We start from the raw sequence: 22,647 nt of genomic DNA on the forward strand, positions 1-22,647 counted from the left end.
GATTATTAAAACACCCACTTGGCACCTAATAAGTTTGTAATGTTGATTTTATAAGCATTGAGGAATCAAATATTGATGTGGCATTTTCTTTTATGATATTTATAAGGGAACCTTAATGGAATGTACGCAATGGAAGATTAAGGAAGAATAAAGGTAAAAATCATTTGATAACAGAGATGGTGCCCGCGTCGCTCGATTTAGTACTACACTGGTGGTACTACACTACTACTAATACTTTAGTACTATACTTACTGGTGGAAGGACCTCTTGTGAGTCCGCGCGGGTAAGTACCACCACCCTGACTAATTCTGCCGTGAAGCAGTAATGCGTTTCGGTTTGAAGGGTGGGGCAGCCGTTGTAACTATACTTGAGAATCTCAAGTTGAGACCTTAGAACTTGTATCTCAAGGTGGGTGGCGCATTTAGGTGGCAGGTGGGCTGTGAGCTCGTCTACCCATCTAAGCAATAAAAAAAAAACTCGAAATAGAAAGGCATTTATTTCATAGAACTTAATTATAGGTCTTATTTACCTATCTGAGATTTTCAAAGTAAATAATATACGATATTTATAGTTGTACTTGATAGTTGATAGACAAGGAAATGTTCCGTCTGTCGTATTAGCATTGATATCTAATACGAATGAGGAGACACAACACAAGGTCACGTGACGTGAGCCGCGTTCGAGACTCAACTTACAGAATATCAGTGATGTATTAAAATTGGCAAATAATTGTACATTATTGAAACTAGTGTAAAGATTTAACTAGTTTTACATTTCAATTACGGTAGGCAGCGGCTTGGCTCTGTCCGCGGTATTACTGTGTGCTTAGTGCGAGTTGTTATAACTTCTCGATCGCGTAAAAGTTAACTCAAATTTGTATAGAAGGTGGACTGTGAGCTTGTCCACCCATCTAAGAAATAAAAAAATAACAAATGATCATATTACTTCGAGTAGTTTCGAGCAAGATTTTTACTATCACTCAAAAGATCTATGAAAAAAAAGGGTGCGTGTACTTATGTACGCGCGTAAGAAGTTATACTTTATTTTTATTAAATTTATTTCTTTTTTTTTATTGAAATTTTAATCAATTTGAAAAAAAATCGATTTAGCAACATCCTCAAACACGCATATTGGACATCCCTTTTCTTGACATCGTATAAATTCGGTAATTCTCGGTACGGTTCGGAAAGTTCACCTGCGGCTATATTCAGACTCGCCAAGTCACGTCGGTCGTATAGTAATGAGCGATTTAGTGGGCAACTTCATTCTGTTAATTTTGTGCCACGGTGCACGCGCATCGTAAAATTTCACTCTCATCAATTTTTCATAACGCGCCTAAAGAAGTATAACTTCAAAAGATTTGATGAATTATAATATCGAAAGGAACAGGGTATTTCTTTATTGATTTATGTCTGTGTACATAAAGCGGTGAACTCGTCGTATTTCTAAAGCCAACTTTAAAGTATTTCCTCTCTCAATGAGATCGAGGTCAACGTCGATAAGCTATCAATGTGCAAATGTACAAAAAAATTACAAGGAGTATTTCAGTTAAATTCTAAATTGTTACCTACCTGTCTAAATTTGAATTTTTAAAACATGCTTCCCAGCTTTCTGAGTCACACTCGACATGGGTATATACAATTTTTTCAAACGCATAAGAATTACTTTTCTCTGGAATCAATTAATTTTATTCCGTATCGCAAATTCCCATAAAAACGGATATAAAAACGGTATATTTTACTTCTGTTATCTGGCAACCCTGTACAGTACTGCAATAAAATCAAAACGTCATACGTCACCTTTACAAAGGACAACGGATAAAAAAGGGTTTTTTATCACTGATTCATGGCAACATTAAACCGCCGTAAAAATCATAGATTGGGACGTTATTCTTTTATGTAAATTGTCTCAGTTTATTGTCCAGTAATGTCGTGCTTTTACGCGATATTTATACAGAAGATTACAACCAACTTGAATTATGGAATATTGAAGAAGGGTGTGACCTGAATATATATTTTTTCCGAAAATGATAATTGTTAAAAGAGCATTATATATGTTTATTTCGTAGTTCAAGACATTCCTCTCAATTCCGAAGTTACTCCTTCGAGTCTAGTCTCACGTAAAGGCATTTAAAGATCAGCAATTGGCTACAGTTCGTTACCGTCTATTGATAGGGTTGCTGGAAAAATAAAAAAGGCCCGTATTATTTTTTAATTGTGTGGTAAGAATGAAAAGCTCACAGTCCATCTAATGTTTAGTGGTAAGCGGAGCTCATGGACATCACGACACGAATACTGTCTTACCCTGCTTTAGACCTAGAGTCGAAGTCACAATGTTATTGTATAAGTAAATCCCACCTTTCGAACTGGGGTGATTCCATCCGATCCTATAATTCAGTAAATTAATTTAATATATAGAAAACGCTGCTGACCGTTCTCCGAAATATTTCCTAGTCGCATTTAACGACATTTAGGGGGAGAACACGGATGGGGTTATTCTAGGCTAACGCTTCAAAGTCAGCTGTAGTTTTAGAGGTATGGATAAGCCCCCCTTGCATTAATAGTGAGGGATAAGGTTACACGCGTGTTGTTCTAATAAAACACTTACTTAATACATCTCCACGAATCATTTCAAAGAAGAAAGAACAGCGTCGTGTAAAATAAAGTTGTAAAATTTGAATTTGTGTCATTAATGATGGTAGAGCATCTTATGAACTCACACTGGTAGGTACCAGCACTCGGCCTGTTTCTGCAGTGAAGCAGTAATGCTATCCGGTTCCAGTGGTTCCAGGTGATCAGGAATTCTGTGCTGGTTGATAGTGTGGTCCGGGTGAAGAAGAAGATAATGAGGCCATATCAAACAATTTCCAAGAGCACGCACCATGGAATTTACGGTATAAAGACGTAGTCTCTCTAAAGGTTTCAAACGAGCTCCAAAGCTCCCTTCATCTTTATTTCCTCGATTGTAAATCGAAGACACCTCAATAGCAAGCCTTGTCACTTCCCATGACGTCACGGGCCACTTGAGATGACAAGAATGTGACGGATCTTGAGGGAAAATACTTGTTATCGATTAATACGACATTTCCTTCCGTATGACCGTGTATTTAGCACATTTACAATATTAACTTAAGTAAAACTAAAAAGCTACAACCGGTTCGTTTCGCATATTTTTGACAAGTGTTTTTTCTTAAGACCGCGATGCCAGACTCATTTCACAAAAGTTACGTTCTTTGACAAAGAAATTAACGATCTTATCTAACGCCTTCTCAAACAACAAAATCTTGAAAATGCACAAAAATATCTTTAAATTATCGGGATTCCTTATTACACAGCCACCCTACTCACGGAAAAGTTCTGTGCGACTCCGTGACTCCTCAAATTGCCTGTACGTGTGCTCACTCACTTGTGCCCCGGCGACGCATTACTTGATATACACTTTTGTTAATCTGCCCACGTCGGTCGGCTAATTCAACCTTTAATCCCCGACTTGTAATAAAGCAACTAGATCTGAACTTCAACAATTTGAAGTTGGATATTGTTTTGTAACGTTTTCAAAGTTCACGTAGATTAGGACTGCCAAAGTTACTTCTTTTCATTTAATAATATTTTTTTACTTATTAAATAGAAAAGTATGGGGCCAGTTCGACATCAACTCTCCTGGGGGATGCTCTAGATCTACCACTTACAAAACAGAATAGGAATTGGTTGGTTATATAAAATAAACAAATCAAAACGCATAAATTAGAATTCGATACCTTTACCTTTATCAATAAAGAACTCTTACTTCATATATTAGACTTCAAAATGGACTTTTGAAGTCGTCGTGGCCTAAAAGATAAGACGTCCGGAGCATTCGTGTTGAAGCGATGCACCGGTGTTCGAATCCCGCAGGCGGGTACCAATTTTTCTAATGAAATACGTACTCAACAAATGTTCACGATTGACTTCCACGGTGAAGGAATAACATCGTGTAATAAAAGTGAAACCCGCAAAATTATAATTTGCGTAATTAATGGTGGTAGGACCTGTTGTGAGTCCGCGCGGGTAGGTACCACCGCCCTGCCTATTTCTGCCGTGAAGCAGTAATGCGTTTCGGTTTGAAGGGTGGGGCAGCCGTTGTAACTATACTGAGACCTTACAACTTTTATCTCAAGGTGGGTGGCGCATTTACGTTGTAGATGTCTATGGGCTCCAGTAACCACTTAACACCAGGTGGGCTGTGAGCTCGTCCAACCATCTAAGCAATAAATAAAAAAAAAAACTTTATTTGAGGTCCTTGTTTAGGTGTTAATGACATACAACAGCATTCACCTATAAGCAATGTACTCTGTTTTCGATCTGATAAGTTTGATGTCCTTACCTTAACTTTATCTTTACTTTGTCTTATCTTTTCACCCACCTCTTTAATTTCCTCTCTAATTCCTATTTTGAATACCAAGGTACCGCAACGTTTTATGAACTCACACAAGAAATCAATTTTAAATAGTACCTAGACGACGTTCGTGGTAAAATTTGTATGCTTCGCTAAACGTTTGGGATTAAGCCAGATACAAAAGTCTCAGATATAAGAGTACCAAACCTTGAAATCAAACGAATATAATAATTTCCCTGAAATGAAAATGGCGCGTAATTTTCATCGACAATATTCGGTTTACAGATAGCACCCCGGTAACACGGTATAACTCGAGTACAACACCTACACTGAACACATTTCAGGATTACAAGGGATTTACTCGCAAATGGATCGCTTACCTGTTTCCCCTTGTTTGGCAACACTCGGATCTTCTGTAGATTGGTGCTGAATGCAAAAGGATTAATGCGCTAAATAAGATATGTGACGGATTTGATCTATAGGAATTGTTGCGGTTAGTGTTACCTGGAATAAACGCAAGATTCATGGTTGTTCAGTGGTGAATAGTGGCCATTCGTTCACTTGGTGTGATAGGTCGGAAATGTCCCTGCCTGCCTCTTCTTTGAAATATAAGGTTGAAGGCTGAGTAGAATTATAACATAGCTATTAGACCGCAACCGAAAACTTTTTTCTACCGGAAAAATACTTGCAAATGCCCTCTATCACCAAAATAATGGGGAAACTAGATGTGGTAGTTAGGAATAATTTGGAAGAATACAATCGAAGGTCAAATTACTTTTTTTTATTGCTTAGACGCATGGACGAGCTCACAGCCCACCTGTTGTGAAGTGGTTACTGGAGCCCATAGACATCTACAACGTAAATGCGCCACCCACCTTGAGATATAAGTTCTAAAGTCTCAGTATAGTTACAACGGCTGCCCCACCCTTCAAACCGAAACGCATTACTGCTTCACTTACTTCTGCTTGTTCGTCTGATCAGACAAACTCATGACACGGTTTTTTCTTTAATTTACATTATTCTAGGCGGTGTATACTTTTCAATTCATAAAAGTCTCTCTTCCTCTCTCTCTTTTCTCAGCTATTTATCCCACATGGTGGTGGGGTCAGCTTTCCTGACTTTACTCCTCCACTTCGCTCTGTCTTTGACATCCTCGTCAGCAACACTGCATTCTCTCTTGTCCTTCAGCACTACGTCCCTCCACCTTGTCTTGGGTTTACCTCTAGGTCTTCGACCGGGGAGGTCGAGCAGTAGCGCCAAATTTCCGACGTAGTCAGGCGGCTTCCTTTTCACGTGACCATACCATCTCAGCCTACTCTCCTGCATCTTGTCGGCGATGTCCCGTACACCTAGACTTCCACGCACGTACTCGTTGCGGACTTTATCGAGCCTAGTCACGCCGCACATCCTTCTCAGCATCTTCATTTCAGCAACTTGAATGGTATGCACCTTCCTTTTGGTTGCCGCCCATGTTTCGCTGCCATACATAAGAGCAGGCCAATTCATAAAAAGTATTATCATCAAATTTGTTACACAGTTCGGATTGAGGCCCATAGGCCAAGCAGCTTACAAGGAAGAGCAATTTATGATCACATTAACGACATGGCCCTCGGGGACAGACTCCGGATGCGACAACTACGCTATCAATTTGTTTAACGTACGAACTTAAGTCTATTTGTGTGGAGTACTTCGGCAACGGAAAAACCGGCCTACTACTGGTTAACTATTGTTTTCCTGAATTTTGTTATTCGAAAAACTTAAACAGATCTGAAATCTTACTATGAATTTGTTAACGACTATGTCAACAGATAATACCACGCCGAATTTTAAGCTATTGCATAGATTTTATCGCGGGCCTTGAGCGCGGCGACCGAATCATGAAATCCGTAACGAAAAAAACCTTACACCCCTCACTCCGCCTACCATGTAGCTCGCGTTCAACACATTCACACGTTGCGCTCGTGTAGTGTTTGTGAATAAGCGCGTGGCGTGACGTCACACTGCATTTTGTTTGTTTTATTGCATAGATGGGTGGACGAGCTCACGGCCCACCTGATGTTAAGTGGTTACTGGAGCCCAGATACATTTACAACTTTTTTTAATTATGATATCAGAGGTTCTTCGAAATGGCACCAATCCAAAATCATTAGATCTACTTGACTGTTGGATGCCAGAACTTATAGAAGTCGCACCGGAAATAACGCCACCGACCTTGAAACATCTATATCTATACTAATATATAAATCTACAGTGGTTTTTACGGATGTTCCGTTATAACTACTGAACCATGCATCCGATTGACTTGAAACTTGGTATCCATGTAGAAAATACATTTACTTAATGGATAAGCTAATATTTATATGAGTGTCCGACTCTGTAATAATAATGACAATAAATAATAATGTTAATTTTAAATGCCCAGCTAAGCGGTCGAGTACGGCTAGTAATGTCTAAGTTAGTTAGTTGTAGAATAGAAAGAGGAACTCTTGACTGTTTCATGGCAGAATTATGTGGAATTATTATACCTGCGCGTCTGGAACTAACACACACCGTACAGGGAAGCTCATTCCAAATCCGTCGAATAAAACGCGGTAAAATTAATGACTTAAAATGCAATATCTAACGTGTTTAAATCGGAATGAAACCAATTTAACCAGCATGTTCCAATCTTATACATTTATGAGCATCAAAATCAATTTATTTCCCATAAACAATTTGAAATACGATTACAAGTCAATCTACAATTTTAAACGGGCAAACTTCGTACCCATTAACTACTAAGCACCGTGGATATCTTGTTTCCTAAATAGTAAGTGGCTATCGAACATAACGCGGATATACTCGCAGTTAAGAGCTAACTCGAGGAGGGAACTTCGCGTGATTGGCCCGAGGGCTCGATCAACCGATCAACTGAGTCCTTAAGGAATAATTAGCCGAGATTACCGACTGATAACGTCTTCTGAACTTGAATATGGAATTTCTCAAATTAATATTGATAAGAGATCGCGTTTTTCGGAATTCTAAACTACGTTTCACGGTGATGTTTCTTATTTTTAAATAATTGTCAATTGAAACAATGATTGCATATTGTTCGAATCGGAAAGACTTGTTTTTACTGGTGGTAGGACCTCTTGTGAGTCCGCGCGAGTAGGTACCACCACCCTGCCTATTTCTGCCGTGAAGCAGTAATGCGTTTCGGTTTGAAGGGTGGGGCAGCCGTTCTAGCTATACTGAGACCTTAGAACTCATATCTCAAGGTGGGTGGCGGCATTTACGTTGTAGATGTCTGGGCTCCAGTAACAGTAACCACTTAACACCAGGTGGGTCGTGAGCTCGTCCACCCACTTAAGCAATAAATAAATAAAAGTATTCATTATCCACACATGCTGTCAATATTTTCTCATCCTGGAAACGCTAATTGAGTCGACTATTATCAAAGCCGGCAATGTGACTTTTGACAATTATTGGTAAATCAGAAAAACGAATTATTGACTTTGTATTCCATTGGCAGTCACAAAACTCTTCTGAACGACATCTTAGATAAATAACAGGTTAAGTATTAACCTTTATTTAATGTAGGTTTTGAACCGTATTCTTTGAAGGAGACGATTATATTCAAATCAATCTGTATTGACATATCAATAACATTTTTTTGTCCAAATGCACAGATTGCCACCTTTGATAATAGACGACTCAATTATTAGTTTTTTTACACGAGTAGACGAGTTTACAGCGCACCTGGTACTAAGTGGTCATCGGAACCAATAGCCATGATAACGAGAACATCTTCCATCTTAAAAGATAAGATCAAAGTCTTAATTGTTTCGGATGGCTGCCCCAACCTCAAAACATCACCTCATATCACAAAGTGGGCGTTGACATTTGTGTTGGTCCAGCGACAACTTAATATCTATGATTCGTAGCTTCGTATACCCGTCCACTGCGAAAACACACGTAAAATATTAGCAAAAAACAAATTCGAACTACCCATACATAAATTCAATATCACTTAACTGTACAGTACAAAATAGAGTTGCCAATTTAAAATTGGCGAGTTAAAGTTTTCAATATTGGAATGGTTACCGCGGCCCGCATGAAACACTTAGCTAAAAGGTATACAGGTTGCTGCCGTGTGCTTACAGGGAAATACTAACATAAATTTTCGAACCACAGTGTTGTACGTAACAGTGGAATAACTCCTTACGGAAATCCAAATCTTTTATGTTAGATTTGAGACAATTAGGTCACTATTCATTATGATTTGACTGCAAAACGTTTTTGGAACGAAGTTCCTTATGAGACGACGCGGAGGGGTAGCCTAACCGGAAAAAAAACGTCCGTAACGTAAGATTTTTATTAGTAATGCACACAGTGTACGACTTAACGTTGTAATAACATATTTTTTTATCATTAATTGCCCACGATCTCAGAGCGTTCGTTTGCCCAATATACAAACTCTTATACAAACAACCGTGAATGAAGTGTACCACAATAAGTTCGCACGTTACCGAACGACCCTGGGTTGTTGCGAAACCTCTAGTTTTATTTTCTTTATACCTCGAATAGAACTTAAAATTAATATATTTATAATAAGGAACTTCATTCCTATCCGGTGCCCCATGACACCACACATCTTTTTTTTACTTAAAAAGTTAATATAGGGGTTGAAGTAATTCAAATTTTTAAATTTTCAAATCTCCCAATCGATTAGTTGTCTAAATACAAAACCATAAAGACAGTTAAAACATTATTACGAAAATGATAATAGCATTTATTACATAGGATTACATTATACAAGAGTGTAAATTGATCTAATTTAGATTTATCCCCAATATTTCCGGTATTGTTGCTATCGATTCATCCACTTGTAACAGCCCACGACACACGCGCATCTACTTCGGTGTTACATTATAAGACAGTAGCAACAATTACACTTTAGTCAATCGTCGGTGACTACGAAAAAGTAACCACAATTTCACCTTAGTCAATCGTCGGTGACTACGAAAACCGTAAAGTATTCGAAAAGGCCAAAAATAAAATCGATAAACTGTAATAATAAGAAAACCGTAACAATATAATAAACTGCAAAAGTAGCTATAATCATGTCTAAGAAAAATACATTAGGTACATAAATTCTTATTTATACGTTATTTTTTTCTAAAAACATTCCTTATTCACGCTCGCATTTCACAACACCCTCCATATCTAAACACGTCTAGCAATAGCACTTGTGAATCATCCAAACCCTAGTAAAAGTTTCATCATACCTATGTATTAAAAAAAACGACACTTTCTTTCTGAAATAGATTTGTAGTATCATTTCGAACACTTGTTAAGAATTTAAAGTTAAACATTAAAAGACTTTTAAAGTAAATTTATAATAAAAAACAGATCAAAACAATTTTTACGATTAACAGTGCAAAAATATTCTGAATCACATTTAGAATTTTATTATATTCGCACGGATATCGAGCGAGGATGTGACATGCCCATACAAACATCAAAGTCCATGAAGTTGCCGTAAGTCTTTAGTTGCTATTGATTTATCCTTCATCTAACTTCCTGCGGCATTCGACTGGAATCTGTGCCCGCCTCAGCATATACCTGCCCGCTAGTGCTACTAAAGTTCATTGAACTTACGGTAAACACACTGTTTGTTTAGTTATACTGGAATTTATTATTTTACAAGTACAATCAGGCTGACTTTGCTTTGCTGGTTCTTTTCAGGACTGTGGCTCTCATCGGAACGGGCTGTAGAGTTTATTTTCAGATTAAATTGATCAATGATTTTGAATTTCGATTTTATTGTCTTTCTTAGGTATGATTTTTTTCATCATTACCAAAAAAGTTTATTTAAAAATCGAACAAATATAATAATCCGTATAGAAAATTTATGTGATTCAATTCTTTGAATATATTTTTTTCAGTTACATTACAACTGGTTGGTTGATTAAGAATCTTCATTTAAAATACAATACTAATATATTATGTTATGTAATAATTATATAGTATGAACATTTATCTATAATAAAGCAAAATCTATTTATCATTGTTAATTTATTAACTATTAATCTTGCTATTATAATTATAAGTAGTCAAAATATATAATTTTATGAGCTATAATATAATCGGCAGTCAAGCCGAACTTGATTGTCACCCAAATCCATGAACAGTATAAGTGAGCGCTACGGCGTAGTGAGCCTTAAGACATTAGAACACGTCATACGGGACTTCTTGTCGAACCGCTCTTTTCGATATCGAGTCGAGGGAACCCACTCCTCCCCACGACCTCTCACAGCTAGAGTCCCGCAAGGCTCTGTCCTCTCACCCCTCCTATTTAGCTTATTCGTCAACGATATTCCCCGGTCGCCGCCGACCCATTTAGCTTTATTCGCCGACGACACGACTGTTTACTATTCTAGTAGAAATAAGTCCCTAATCGCGAAGAAGCTTCAGAGCGCAGCCCTGGCCCTAGGACAGTGGTTCCGAAAATGGCGCATAGACATCAACCCAGCGAAAAGTACTGCGGTGCTATTTCAGAGGGGAAGCTCCACACGGATTTCCTCCCGGATTAGGAGGAGGAATCTCACACCCCCGATTACTCTCTTTAGACAACCCATACCCTGGGCCAGGAAGGTCAAGTACCTGGGTGTTACCCTGGATGCATCGATGACATTCCGCCCGCATTTAAAATCAGTCCGTGACCGTGCCGCGTTTATTCTCGGTAGACTCTACCCCATGATCTGTAAGCGGAGTAAAATGTCCCTTCGGAACAAGGTGACACTTTACAAAACTTGCATAAGGCCCGTCATGACTTACACGAGTGTGGTGTTCGCTCACGCGGCCCGCACACACATAGACACCCTCCAATCCCTACAATCCCGCTTTTGCAGGTTAGCTGTCGGGGCTCCGTGGTTCGTGAGGAACGTTGACCTACACGACGACCTGGGCCTCGAATCAATTCGGAAATACATGAAGTCAGCGTCGGAACGACACTTCGATAAGGTTATGCGTCATGATAATCGCCTTATCGTTGCCGCCGCTGACTACTCCCCGAATCCTGATCATGCAGGAGCCAGTCACCGTCGACGCCCTAGACACGTCCTTACGGATCCATCAGATCCAATAACCTTTGCATTAGATGCCTTCAGCTCTAATACTAGGGGCAGGCTTAGGGACCCCGGTAACCGTACTCGTCGAACTCGAGAAAGAGGTCGACGTGCAACCTAACCCATGTGTGGTTTTAGTTAGCGTAGGGTGTTAAAACTGAATAATAGTTCCCACAGGTTTATACAGTTTATTTGTTCTTTTAAACACAATAATAGTCAACACCACAAGAAGGAGTATAAGCACACGAGAAAGCAACAAAGCTGAAGTTAGATAGAAAATTATAGCTAATCGGAAGCAGCGTTATTCAGAGACATATACGTCGCGCGTGTCCGTAGTGGCGAGCCAACTGATCGAACTGCACTGCCGGCAGCGCAGCCGCTCCATCGGGCCGCGGGCGCCGAGGATGCGTAGCCACCACTATATATATATAAAATTTAACTGCTTGTCCGGAAATAATATTATTTAATTTAACATAAAATATATTTTAGACTAAATACAATAACACTATACAATAAAATAAACTTAAAGCTATACAAAATATATACACGCCACATCACCCCCCTCCAGAGACCGTCCTACGGGCGATAATAGTTTGGGAATCGTACTTTACGACCAGACCTCGTCGTTCTGATGTTGCTTCTCTCAGTAGGTGAATTGGTGGTGGGTATTAGTATGTGCGTGTTAGTATGTGTTGTTGCTGTATTAGTATGTGTAGTTGAGTCGTGTAGTGTGTAGGCTGGCTTAAGTCGGTCTATAGAAACTGTAACTCTTTTGCCATTGACAAGGAGGTTGAACACCTTGTCTCCTCGTTGCACTACCTCATGTGGTCCGGTGTAAGGCGCTTTTAAGGAACCCGATGTTTCATCTCTTAGAAATACGTGGCTGGTTGAAGAAAGGTCTTTAAAAACGAACGTTGGCTTGCTACCATGACGGGAGGCTGGTAACGGTTGAAGTCTCTTGGCAAAGTTTCTTAAGCGCACCACATACTCGCTCATGTCTTCTGTGTCATCAACTTTTGCCTGAAAGAACTCTCCTGGCAGTCTGAGAGTTTCACCGTACAGAAGTTCAGCAGATGTTGTCTTGAGGTCTTCTTTGTATGCATTCCGGATACCCAAAAGCACCAAGGGCAGAGATTCGATCCAATTATCTTTGGCGTGACAGACGATGGCGGCTTTCAGCTGCCTGTGGAATCGTTCAATGAGTCCGTTACAGGCTGGATGATAAGCTGTAGTACGTCTGTGATTAAATCCGATAATCTCTGATAACTTTTTGAAGAGTGCAGACTCGAATTGGCGGCCACGATCTGTCACGATGTCCAATGGGCAACCGAATCGTGAAAACCATCCACTCACTAGGGCCTTGGCAACCGTTTCGGCCGTGATGTCTGGTATCGGTATCACCTCAGGCCAACGTGTGAACCTATCGATGGCAGTGAGGCAATATCGGCAACCTTGTGAGAACGGCAGAGGCCCTATAAGGTCGATGTGGATATACATGAACCTAGCCTTTGGTAGCCTGAAGGTTCCAATTGGTGAAGCTACGTGACGGGAAACCTTGGCACGTTGACACGCGATGCAAGCGCGGCTCCATTCTTTACAGTCTTTTTTCATGCCTGGCCAAACGTATCTCTCAGTAACTAATTTGGTCGTTGCGTTAGCGCCAGGATGACTTAAGGAGTGTAAGCTCTCGAATACCTGACGTCGGTACTCTTTAGTGACGTACGGTCGAATGATTTTGGTACTCTCGTCACAGTACAGCTCGACATTCGATCCCGGCAGTTTAACTTTTGTTAGGAGTAATGACGTATTACTGTCCAATAAGTGTCCAAGCTCACGATCGCCTTTCTGGGCCTCGGATAATTTGTTCAAGTCCACCGGTTGGACGATTTCCTCGATCCGTGAGAGACTGTCAGCGACAACATTGTCCTTACCTGCGATGTGTCTTATGTCAGTCGTAAATTGTGAGATGAAATCTAAATGTCTGAACTGTCTTGGTGAGCAGTTTTCCTTTCGCGAATGGAATGCGAAACAGATGGGCTTATGATCTGTGTAGATGATGAAATTCCGTGCTTCGACCATATGCCTGAAGTGTTTTATTGCTTCGTAGATGGCAAGCAATTCCCTATCGTAGGGCGAGTATTTCTGCTGTGACGGACTTAATTTACGGGAGTAAAATGCAAGTGGTTGCCATGGCTTTCCATCTCTGCACTGCTGCAACACGGCACCTACAGCTGAGTCGGAGGCGTCCGTCATAATTGCAAGCTTAGCCTCACAGTCTGAGTGCGCCAGCATTGCAGCTTTGCAAAGGCTTTCTTTGCAATTGTTGAATGCTGTTGTCTCTTCTGACGTGAAGTGTACAGGGTGAGAACCTTTTGCAGATCCTGTTAATAAGGCATTTAAAGGAGCCTGGCTCTGCACAGCATTAGGTATGAACCGCCTATAAAAGTTTATCATCCCTAAAAATCGTCGGAGCTCCCGAACGGTCTTAGGAACAGGGTATCTCTTGATGGCCTCCACTTTATCTGGTAACGGTCTGGTACCTTTGGCTGATATACTATAACCTAAGAAAGATACCTCGCTTACACCGAAGACACATTTGGCAGTGTTGATGACCATGCCGTATTCTTGAAGACGGGTGAAAATTTGACGTAAGTGGTCCTCATGTTCGTTTTGGTCTTTCGAAAAAATTAAAAAATCGTCCAAATAAGCGTAACAGAAATCCAGACCACGCAGCATTTCATCAACGAAACGCTGAAAAGTCTGTCCAGCGTTACGGAGTCCAAAGGTCATATATGGAAATTCATATAGCCCAAAGCATGTTGTAATGGCCGTTTTTGGAATATCCTCAGGGTTCACGGGAATTTGATTGTAGGCCTTTTCAAGGTCAATAGTGGAAAACACAGAGCACCCTGATAGACTGTGTGAAAAATCGTGAATGTGTCTGATTGGGTATTTGTCTGGCACTGTTCTGGCGTTCAGCATCCGATAGTCCCCACAAGGTCGCCATCCATTGTCCTTCTTGGGGGCCAAGTGCAACGGAGATGACCATGGTGATTTTGAGGGTCTGGCTGTGCCATTACGCAGCATCGCATCAAACTCCTCTTTTGCAATTTTTAGTTTGTTGGGGGCCAGCCTACGCGGTGTACATGAAACTGGTGGCCCAGGTGTAGTATTTATGTAATGTAATGTATTATGTGTTGGTGTGCGATGAATACCTGAAGGACGGGTGATGTCAGGATACTCTCTTAGTATGTGATGGTATGTGCTGTCACCAATGAGTACCTTTACCGAAGAAACAACATCAGACGGGCAGGCAGGAGAAGCCGGGGCCGCGAGTGTTGTATTATTGTCCATAAGACGGTGGTTCCTGCAATCAACAATTAAATTGTAAAACGACAAGAAATCTACACCTATTATTGCCTTTGAGACGTCGGCGACTATAAATTGCCAGGTGAAGTCACGGCGTAGTCCTAAGTTTAAAGTTAAATTTTTGTAGCCGTATGTACAAATGGGCGTTCCGTTTGCTGCACATAATTGGTAGCTGGTCTTCTGCCGGCGTTCGGGCAATGCCGACCGAGGAAAAACGCAGAGGTCGCTACCTGTATCGACCAGAAACTGCGTCTTTGATGTTCGATCGGTAACGAACAAGCGACCAGCGCTCGGGCAATCATCGGTCGCCATTATTGATTGCCCCTTGCATTTCCCGCTGTGTGATGGTCACATGGTCTGATGCATTTTTTAGCTTGTTCCCCGAATTTGTGGTGGTACCAACATAGAGGGTACCGTCGGTAATTGGATTGTGATCTTGTGGAGCTCGAACGATTACGCGTACGGCTGTCGAAGCGTCGCCTGGGTCGAGACATTCGTTCCATTCTTCCTGTTAGCTTTTCCACCTGCCTGGTCAGCGCGGCAATCTGGAGGGCCATACCGTCACTAGAAGTCTCCGATGATGCTGTGACGACGGATGTCGATGCAATTTGCGAGCCGACTACGTCGTGAACTCTGTCGGCTAGTTCCGTAAGTTCATCCATATCGGCCTTGGTCTGTGACGCGATGATGGCTTGCGTACTGTTGGGCAGGCGACTTGTCCAAATTGTGCGCAGAAACTCCTCCGGAACCCCAGGTCCAGCCAAATTAAGGAGGTGGCGGTAGAACTGCGACGGTTTTCTGTCCCCAAGCTCTTCATGCATAAGAAGCTGCTTCACCTTTTTCTCACGCGATGCTGACAGCCTCTTTATGAGTTCAGTTTTCAATTTTTCATATTTTTCTTCCGTGGGTGGGTAGCAAATTATATCTTCGACCTCGCTTGCAAATTGTGGATCCAGGTTGCCTGTGATGTAGTAAAACTTTGTCTCGTCCGTCTTGATGTTTGCTAAAGCAAACTGTGCTTCCATCTGGGAGAACCAAAGTGAGGGTTTCTCGGCATAAAATGGGGGTATCCGCACGCCCACACGATAAGTTTCTGGAACATCACCACGATTTTGTTCCGCAGACACAACTTGTTTTTTGGATACACTCATTTCCGTGTTCTGACGGGGTCACCAATGTGGTTTTAGTTAGCGTAGGGTGTTAAAACTGAATAATAGTTCCCACAGGTTTATACAGTTTATTTGTTCTTTTAAACACAATAATAGTCAACACCACAAGAAGGAGTATAAGCACACGAGAAAGCAACAAAGCTGAAGTTAGATAGAAAATTATAGCTAATCGGAAGCAGCGTTATTCAGAGACATATACGTCGCGCGTGTCCGTAGTGGCGAGCCAACTGATCGAACTGCACTGCCGGCAGCGCAGCCGCTCCATCGGGCCGCGGGCGCCGAGGATGCGTAGCCACCACTATATATATATAAAATTTAACTGCTTGTCCGGAAATAATATTATTTAATTTAACATAAAATATATTTTAGACTAAATACAATAACACTATACAATAAAATAAACTTAAAGCTATACAAAATATATACACGCCACACATGCATCAGCCCGCTGAGTTTCTCGCCGGATCTTCTCAGCGGGTCGCGATTCCGATCCGGTAGTAGATTAATTCGCGAAACAATTGCTCTTGAGTTGTTAGGTCTCCTTCGGAGGCGCTCGGGCAGTTGTTAGCAAATCCCACCCCTCTTGGCTGAGTCTTTGCTCGCCCACCTGTCCTGGTGAAACTGGAAAGGTCTTCGGGTCACCAGTAAACTTTCAATCATAAAAAAAAAACATTAGAACAAGGTTCCAACTTCTGGGTGCTTTAGTATAACGATCCTACCCTTCTTATATAAGTCTTATTCTTCAAAACGGAACCGAATCCGTTGCAGCAGCATAACCGGTAGGGCTGATATTCCAGAGCTGGGTAAGTATTCGCAATCATAAAATCAAGCGGTACCCATTAATTTCTGGAATGAAGCAATCCCTTAAATCAAACGATGGATGCTATTCCGGACTTTGATTATCGGGTCCACAATTGACGCTTATATACGTTTTAATACCAGGCTGAGCCCCGTGAGTTCACCTACACGTTCGCTTAATCTAGCATAGCCCCTCGAGATGATTAACAACAATAGCTAAGCAAAAAACAAACGTTCACAAATTTTACTTTGTAATTAGCTACATCAAACTCGTATAAATGCAAAATATTATTACGTAAACAACGCTCTGCACGCGTTTTTCTTTATATCAAAAACCTACAAAGGTGTAGTTTAATTAATAACTCAGTAAACAATTACAGAACAAACATATCGCCGTCACAACACCCGCGCAGCAAAGTTCGCAGTATTACCGCGATCCCGCACCGATAGATTTTGTCGCTTAACTTTTTCAATTTCACTGTGAACCGACGACGGTCGCACCTCACGACCGCGCCAGCGTTTATTAAAAACATAACAGCGGACTATGGACCTTTTCCGGCTGAAATTAAAAACTTAATTGCCTTGTAAATCACGTAACGTTTCGGCGCGTAAAGATTTCCGTTCGAGGTTAAAAGTCGAAGAATTCACAAATAAAACTGATTTGCGATTTTGGGCTCTGCTTATTACTGGCGAAGTGGGTTAATTGCGTGTTTCCTGGTGTGATTTTTGAACGAGATATCGTACCGTCTGGTTTTATATGTAGCCCATTAACAGCAACGCAAACGACACCATGCACCTAACCTAGCATGCAATTGGGCGTTAAGAAAAATCTTTGAATTAGAAACGATTTAGAGACTAAAACTCTAGTCTGTTTGTTAGTCAAGACGGTTGGCCGATCTTTCGGCTGGTCGTAGGACCGTCGAGGCGATTCGCCCAGTTCTTGTGAATTGGGTGAATCGTGACAGAGGACGCCTCACTTTCCGGCTCACGCAGGTGCTCACTGGGCATGGTTGCTTCGGTGAGTTCCTGCACCGGATCGGAGCCGAGCCGACGGCAGAGTACCACCATTGTGGTTGCGACTTGGACACGGCGGAGCACACGCTCGTCGCCTGCCCCGCATGGGAGGGGTGGCGCCGTGTCCTCGTCGCAAAAATAGGAAACGACTTGTCGTTGCCGAGTGTTGTGGCATCGATGCTCGGCGACGACGAGTCTTGGAAGGCGATGCTCGACTTCTGCGAGTGCACCATCTCGCAGAAGGAGGCGGCGGGGCGCGTGAGAGACGCGCAAGCCCGCCGCCGTCGAGCGGGGGCCAGGGAGGCGGATCTCGCCCAAGCCCTGGCCCTCTAAGTATTTCGGGTCCCCTTCATATGTCGGTCTGGGGACCGGCGAGGGGGGCCTAAGAAGACGACGTGCAAGCTGCTCTGCACGCGTTTTACGCAAGAGCATCCGGGTGATGGAAGGCCGGCTATCCTCGACCCACGCTGGTTCTGACCCAGCGGAGTATTCCGTAGGATAACCCATTCTAACCGGCGCCATCTAGGCGGGCTCCGGATAGCCTGCCGACCGAGAGGGCTGGTGGTCGTGGCGCCGACGACCGCTGGTCCGGCGTTCCGAGGGGGAGGGTGATGGGAGAGATGTGCTCCGCACTAAACGCTTCACTTTCCCCCCTTTGCCTTTTCATGGGTTCTGTCTCATGCGAGGTTCGGACGCGGGTTGTTGAGCGACAGGAGGTTTTAGTCAGTTCGACTCCGACATGCCCCGCCTTCCATCCCCAGGGGAGGGCGGAAGTCCGGCGATTTCCTCCTGACCAAAAAAAAGTCTGTTTGTTAAAAATTACGTCATAATCCCAACAGCTCTCTCTCTCTTCATAGCTATTTATACCACATGGTGGTGGGGTCAGCTTTATCTATTCTACTCCTGCACTCCGCTTTGTCTTCGACTTGTCTTCTCACTGTTGGTAGGACTTATTGTGAGTCCGCACGGGTAGGTACCACCACCCTGCCTATTTCTGCCGTGAAGCAGTAATGCGTTTCGGTTTGAAGGGTGGGGCAGCCGTTGTAACTATACTTGAGACCTTAGAACTTATATCTCAAGGTGGGTGGCGCATTTGCGTTGTAAATGTCTATGGGCTCCAGTAACCACTTAACACAGGTGGGCTGTGAGCTCGTTCATCCATCTAAGCAATAAAAAAAAATCCTCGTCAGCAACATTGCATTCCCTCTGGTCTTCCAGCACTATACATATGTCCAGGTGGAAATGTTCTTTGCAATGCTCTACCTCTAGGTCTCCGACCCAAAAAGAGGTGGAAAGATGTAGTGCTGAAGGACAAAAGGGAATGCAATGTTGCTAACGAGGATGAAAATCCCAAACACAAACAAACTAAACAAAAATCGGGAAGAACGTGCATTTATTAGCTTTAATGTTCACGTATAATCGGGCAGTTTTTATTCTCAACATAACGCATCAATTAGCGGCAGATGCCACTACACAGATACCTTTAGATTTTAGGCAGCGAGGGTAATTCCTGGCAAGTTATTCGCCGTAACCAGGGACCTCACGAAGACGTAAAGTTATACTGGATGCGAGACCTTTATCTGCCATGGAACGGTACCTAAATATCGAGCGAGCACCAAAGCAATTTCAGAAGTCACCTTAACTCGAAGAATCTAGAGCCGTAAAAGAAACGGGTCGATTTTATAACGTGGCATTTTCAATTTCAAATGAGACTATGAATTTGGTATTCATTTCAGAATATGCTCCCGGAGATTATTTGAATACATTAAAGTGATACTTGTATAATATACAGTCAGGACCGTGGCAGACGTGGTTCAAAATGGCGGGCGATCGTACATTGTGGCAAAAAAAAGGAGAAGCCTGTGCCCAGCGGTGGATACCAAAGGGCCCAAGATAATGATGACGATACTTGTATTGAACGGAAATTTATTCACCAATCTAGTCTGTATGATAATCTAATCGTACGACTTCAGGAACTGCTAAATTTAAGAAGCTTGAAATTACATTACAATAAGATGGCGGAAAAAAAATCAGTACATGCATGATAAAAACCAGACTAGAGAGTGACTAAGATTGGAATACCAATATCAAATAAACGATACAACGAATAACCTACCTTTAAGGTAGCAATTGTTGTCCATGGGCTCCGGCAAACATTTAATACCGTATACTCGTATGTATATGATATAAATCACCTATGTAATAAAAAAAGGGTGCGTGTACTTATGTACGCGCGTAAGAAGTTATACTTTATTTTTATTAAATTTATTTCTTTTTTTTATATTAAATAGTTAATAATAAATATTTAACGTTAATAATTTAATAATATTTAGTATGAATTATATTAAATAATAATTTTGTCATTTATATTACTAAATAATATATACGGATAGTTAACCTCAATTGTACTGGAGCACTTGTGGGCAACTTCATTTCTGTTAATTTTGTGTCACGGTGCGCGCGCATCGTAAAATTTCACTCTCATCAATTTTTCATAACGCGCCTAAAGAAGTATAACTTCAAAAATCTCCGTGCGAACAGAATTGAAACTGATGAGTTAACGAACTCGCGAACTACGTTTTATTATTTTCAGGCCTGTAGACGTAAATGCCCTCACCTACCTTGACATGTGAGGTCAAACTCATAATTGTCTTAAGCAACGATCTTCCTTCAAACCGAAACATGTGACTGCTTCTTGGCAGAAATAGGACGGTGGTACCTGTTGATACTCACAATACACTCTACCACCAGTGGCTTCCAGTCTGACTCCACGTAAACCATGAAATCGTTTAGTCACTATTTTCGATGTTGTTACTGGTGATGATACCTCTTGTTAGTCCGCACGGGTAGGTACCACCACCCCGTCTATTTCTGCCGTGAAGCAGTAATGCGTTTCGGTTTGAAGGGCGAGACAGCCGTTGTAACTATACTGAAACCTTAAAACTTATATCTCAAGGTGGGTGGTGCATTTACGTCATAGATGTCTATAGGCTCCAGTAACCACTTAACAACAGGTGGGCTGTGAGCTCGTACACCTATCTAAACATTAATAATAAAAAACCTCTGACGTCATCGTATTTGCTGTAGTGTGATGTATTAAGTTTTAAGTTTTTATTAACTTTCTAGGGGTATCGATAGGGGAAGATCTTCCATGGTGGTGAAACTGCTCGGTAGACTGACGGTCCTAATTACATATTCAAACATATCTTAAATATGTCGTTAGCGAGACCCAAGCATCTACCAGCTACAAGTTTTTTATCACTTATCAACTGCGATTGTTTTCATAACTTAGTTTGATGCGTGTGATATATGATCCCAATTATTAATATTTCTTTAGGGAGTGACAATAGATCACTAAAGGCATTATTAACTCTGGCAAACTGAATAGGAATCTGTCACTTCCATTCCTTATTACATCCGAGGCGCCAGGTTAAAGGCGACTTATTAAAACGGTCGCTTTAAAATATGTCACGTTAGGGCGCCGCCGGCGTATAAATAATGTCTGGTGGTCGAAGCGGCAGGGATGAGACGGGGTGGCGCTTCGCCGATGTACCTACGATGGATATCTGAACACTTAACATGGATACCTCTAATTATAGAATGTCTGGAGGTAAATAAATATAAATTTTACATAATATAAGACATTCAAAAGGCTGTCGATGACTTGATCTACGATTTACTTTGAGGTATCTTTTTTTTATTGCCCTTCTAGGCGGATGAGCTTACGGCCCACCTGATGGTGAGTGGTTACCCTCGCCCATGGACTTCAGCAATGCCAGGGAAAGAGCCAAGCCGCTGCCTAAATTTATGAATGTTACCTTGCCTTGTTAAGCGGCTGCCTATCTATCTATCTTGCTATTGTTCCCGAATTTATATATTATATACTTGCAGGAACCTGGGAATATCACAACATGAATAACGTCACCCGCCTTGAGAATAGAGGAGGGACTCAATTTTTACTACTAAACGTTTATCATCGTGGGTGGTAGTGCCTTTGCAGCAATTTATAATGAGTAAACGACGCGGTCAATGGGCTACTAAGCCTTTTTATTGCATTGGTCGAAGGAGCTTACCTAGTTTTAAGTGGTTGCTAGAACCTGTAGAAATTACAATGTAAAAGCTGCAGGACATGTCGAGTCAGACATGAGTAGGTCGTCGACGGTCACTGCATCAGCTGGATCACGTGTGTACTTGGAGCGGCCATATTTAATAGCGCTCCCCCACTGAGTTTCTCGCTGGATCTTCACAGTGGGTCGCGATTCCGATGCGGTAGTAGATTCTGCGAAACACTGCTTTGCTAGGGCTAGTGTTGGCAAATTTCTTAGGTTGAGCCCGTGAGCTTACCTGCCCCTCCGACAGTAGCTGAAATAGCCTCTTAGGCTACCAGCGCATAGTTAGGGAAAAAAAATAGCGCTCCATTAGTCTTCATAAACTGCAGACAATATAAGTTACCGGAAAATAAATATGTGAAGAAGTATCCACATTAGTCCGACCTAGCCACCGATGCGTCACGGGTGCTACCAATAGCCACGGTCGAGACCGCACAGACACTCTAGAATTTACACGGTATCCCCAACATTACATAAAATTCGATCCTAGAATTATGTCGGCCATTATCTGACCTCCGTGAACCACAGAGCTAATAGAGATTACCTACATTATTTTCAAACTTTGCAAATTTCTTCATAAAAACATTAATACAGTATTTTGTATGCTTTTCGCGGGTTGTTGATATAAGAAAAACGCTTTTAAATCTGTTAAACATTTGGAAACTATTAAGCTTTAATCATAAAAGATGATATACCTCATAATAA

Source organism: Bombyx mori, chromosome 22 (genome assembly GCF_030269925.1).
Source record: "Bombyx mori chromosome 22, ASM3026992v2".
In the NCBI taxonomy this organism is placed as follows: domain Eukaryota; kingdom Metazoa; phylum Arthropoda; class Insecta; order Lepidoptera; family Bombycidae; genus Bombyx; species Bombyx mori.